The sequence below is a fragment of the Apium graveolens genome, unplaced genomic scaffold (genome assembly GCF_009905375.1).
Source record: "Apium graveolens cultivar Ventura unplaced genomic scaffold, ASM990537v1 ctg6953, whole genome shotgun sequence".
Classification (NCBI taxonomy): domain Eukaryota; kingdom Viridiplantae; phylum Streptophyta; class Magnoliopsida; order Apiales; family Apiaceae; genus Apium; species Apium graveolens.
In genome coordinates, this window is record NW_027419923.1 from 15,944 (window position 1) to 20,498 (window position 4,555).

The following is a 4,555-nucleotide window of genomic DNA, read 5'->3' on the forward strand; positions in this document are numbered from 1 at the left end:
CAAACTTCGTAATTTCAGTATCAAGTTATAATATAACGTACACAACGCATTGGTAATATCTGACAATACGACAGCTCCTTCCATGTTCTTGGTTGTTAAAGTGTTATTTTCTTCAAGTGTAATGCGCAAAATAGGTGAAATTGATACACTGGAAGGAGTGTTATTGATCCACCAACAGGTCTCAATCCCACACTTCTGCTCATACGTTTCAAATCTAGCAATCAACAAATATCACAGACAATAAAATTATACACAACAACATACATCTCCAAGGAACATTGGCCAAGAAAGTGAACATCTACACAGAACATTTGTAAAAAAAACTACACATACCTGTGAAGGAATATCTGCTGCTTCTATTAGACGATACATCAACAACAAAGTTAAAAGGTTTGTGGGGGATGGGCAATCACGCAAAACATTTGTCTCATTTGATAAAGGCTGTAAAGGAGACCTAATTCCCACTACAAATGCATATGCTACACATGAGTTTCAAAATTAATTTATGTAACATATAAGATATATATGATATGGAAAACTTACCAGACGATACTACAGAACCTGTTGTCTGTTGATTTGAAACTGTAACATTGGGACTGAGATTTTCTTGGCCAACAAAAATATTTCTACGCTTCACAACTAAGTTCATGAAACGAATATAAGAACATGATTTATATTCAAATCTATATACAAACAGAAAGACAACAAAGATACAATACCAGAGGAGTCAGGAACATTCAAATTTGGGATGGGCTGCAACACAGAAGATTGATTTGCGTCATTATTTGATGAATCTCGTCTACGAATCAAACGTTTCAAACCTATGGATAAAGACACAAACCAACCAATCAGATAACATTTAACGTGCATAATGATTAACAGGACTTCATAATGAAAACAAACCTATAAGTGAAGTCCTTGAAGAGGTTGTCTGAGAGCGTGGATCCATGTTTAATAACAGATTAACGGAGCTTTGAATGAATGAAAAGATCAGAAGAGGATGGAGTTATGCAGCAGCCTGAGAGAAACAATTCAAAAAAAATCAAATGTACTATTCAGTTGCTACAATCAGGGGGTGGGTTAAGTGTATATTAGGGTAGTTTCTAAAATGGGTTATAATTAATGTAAAAGTGAAAGATTCATAGATATATGTATAATATAAAATTTTATGTGTAAAAATTAAAATGGGTCATGGTTCATGGGTTATGAATAAATTTTATGGGTAAATTTATATGGAAAATAGTAACTTTTAAGATTATATAATATAGATGGGCTAATCAAAAGAAAACAAGAAAACTTGTCTAATACAAATTACAAACTATCCAATTCCCACGGTCTAAAAATAAAAATTGTCCGAAACTTTCAATTCAAAGCCTCTCCTTTTGCCTCTTTTTCCAGCCCCTTTGAAATAATTTGATTTGATAAATTCCAAGAATTTATTCCCTTAATTCTTTCCATTTTCAAATTTCTTTCTTTCTTGTGATCATGTTTCTTGGCAATTTTTGAAGTTTCATCAGCTTTATTTTCTGGGTATTTTGTTGGACAAAAGATCCCAGAAAGCCTAGATTTTGATACCCTTCCAATCTTTTGTTCCATATTGTGTCTTCAACTGTGTGTATATATCTATGCATGTGTATCATCATTCTCTTACAACCTTTTCATCATGTAACCCTGGTCTTGTCTTGACATGCATAGCATATGTACATAATCTTGGATGTCTCTCTCTCTTAGGTTATTCATTATGTTGTAGCAGCTTATAGATTTAAAGTTTTATATTATGCATGTGAATTATGAAGCTTCTAGTTCGTGTGATTGAAGCTAGAAATATACCTGCAATGGATCAAAATGGCTATAGTGATCCATATGTAAAAGCTAAAATAGGGAAACAGAAGTTTAAGACTAAAGTGGTGAAGAAATGTTTGAATCCTATGTGGTGTGAAGAGTTTTGTTTTAAGGTGGAAGATTTGAAAGATGTGCTTAGGGTGTATGTACTGGATGAGGACAAGTTTAGAAAAGATGATTTTGTTGGAATTGTTAAATTCCCGGTTTCGCAGGTTTTGATGCTGAAGGCCAGTCATTAGGCACTAGTTGGTACTCCTTGAAACCCAAAAAGAAGTCTAAGATCAAGGAATGTGGTATGTCTTGATTATGATTTTATTTCATGTTATATGTGATGGTCTGTATGTTCCTGCAATTTTCCTGTATTTGCGTATGTGTTCGTTTAAATACAAACTAATTATAGCTTATAAACTGTTATACTACGTACTAACCGGTAGTTGTAGTGATGTGACTCTGATTTCCGATAATTTGCATTTTGTACCGGGGTAGTTTGTAGTTGGTTTACGGGCTACAACTTAGAATGATTTGTAGTGGATCACACTACATATAGGTTGTGGTTGTAATATCTTTTTAATGGGGCATTTAAAAATTTCAGGTTTGATTCGTCGATTTTATATCATGATTTACTCATAAAAATTTGTACTCTGCTAGAGCTGATCATCTGATGTGTTTCTTTTACTTTTAGAGTAAAATGTTATATGGAGTTCATTGATTAAACTGCTCCTCGCCCAGATATTATATGTATTTAATCTGGTAATTCTTTTGAATTGATGTTTTCCTGCTCACAGATATAGGCTAACACTTATGTTTCTTTGATATATTTAATAGGTGAAATTCTTCTTACTATATGTTTCTCACATAGCAATTCTTCCATGGATATGCAATCTCTTGAAAGCAATGTGTCAGGAAATTCTCTCGATATTCCTCAATCTGATTTCTCGCAAGTAAGATCCTTAAGTAGTCAGCCTTCTTCAATCAAGTTTGAGGAAGTCGCCCCTCCCAAGGAGGAGAAGTCACAAAAGCACACATTTGCAGAAAAAATTGCTAATATCTTTAACAAAAGTTCAGATGCCACCAACAAAAATGTTGATGCAATCTCCAGAACCTCTACTAAAGTAATAGATATGTCGGAGGTACCTGAAACTGCCAACACAGAGGTTCATGCGGAAAAGTCTGTACAGCCATCATCATCATCTGGTTCTTATGAAGAAATGATGAAAACCATGGAAAACAGAGATCAAGGAACCGAAATGCCAAACATTCTTCCTGGAGGAGTAGTTCTAGACCAACATTATGCTATTGCTTCATCTGAAATGAACTGTTTACTCTTTTCGCCAGATTCAACCATCATCAAATCTTTGGCAGATGTACAGAAACTACTGAATTGCAGATAGGACCTTGGAAATTTGAGAATGGTGGCGAGACCCTGAAAAGAGTAATTACTTGTGTAAAAGCTGCAACTAAAATAGTTAAGGCCTTAAAAGCCACTGAGGAGCAGACATATTTAAAAGCAGACGGAAAGGGTTTTGCAGTCTTATCGAGCGTAAGCACTCCAGATGCTCCATATGGGGGCTGCTTCAAGACAGAAGTGCTTTACTGCATCACTGCAGGGCCTGAACTGCCGTCAGGAGAACAGTCATCTCAACTTGTCGTATCTTGGAGGATGAACTTTATTCAGAGTACTATGAAAGGTATGATACAAAATGGTGCAAAACAAGGTATAAGGGACAGCTTTGAGCAGTTTGCCACCTTATTAGCTGAGAGAGTAAATCCAGCTGATGTAAAGGACATTGTTACTGAAAAGGAACAAGCATTGGCATCTCTGCAAGGGGAACCCCAATCAGACTGGAAACTCGCATTTCAGTATTTTTGTAATTTGACATTTATATCAACAGTCTTAATTGGATCGTACGTCCTTGTACATCTGTGCCTAGCCGCGCCGAACAAAATGCAAGGGCTTGAATTCGTAGGTTTGGATTTGCCGGATTCAATTGGTGAACTGATTGTTTCTGGAGTATTAGTTCTTCAAGGTGAACGGCTGCTGGCACTTATATCACGTTTTATGCAGGCGAGGGTGCAGAAAGGTAGGTCACTTGAGCATACTATCTTCTTTTCTATGTAGTGCAAAAGTAATGTGTAGAATATAAACTTTACAATCAGCTAGGAAACTAAATATGCTGATCATCTGGTCTTAATTTTATAGTACGGTTTGGCCTGTAAAATATTATTTTATATGCAGTGCTACTTGCATATTTATTTTCATCTTAATTCTATTTACATTGTTTTCAATTTTCTTTTCCCATTCCTGACATAAAAAAATTATTTCCATCAAAAGACAGAATCATAATTAAAGTATCAGACACCTATCACATTTTAATAGCATTAAAATAATGCTAATTTATTAAGGCCTATTGCATATTACAAAACTTTGATCAATGCAGACCTTCCTTCTTAGGTTGGTCATCCACTGTTGTATTCAACTTATTTCACACATCATATCTCATTTCTTCCACTCTTCTTCCCTATCCTCTCTATCGTCCGGCCTCCCTACTTCACAACTCTTTCATATCCGCCTATTGTGTCAATTGCATGTGATTGTAATACATTTTTTGTATACATTTATACAATAGGCCGAGGGATACGAATCATTGTATTGTATACATTTTAGAATATTTCAAGCTGCAGTTCAAGTGCCGAGGGATGTCCGTTTCTTTTG

General features: G+C 35.2%; 1 pseudogene; it reads left to right on the forward strand.

Moving 5' to 3' along the window:
* The first annotated feature begins 1,514 nt into the window (after positions 1-1,514).
* Positions 1,515-3,923, forward strand: LOC141703667 (C2 and GRAM domain-containing protein At1g03370-like; annotated as a pseudogene).
* Positions 3,924-4,555: the final 632 nt, after the last annotated feature.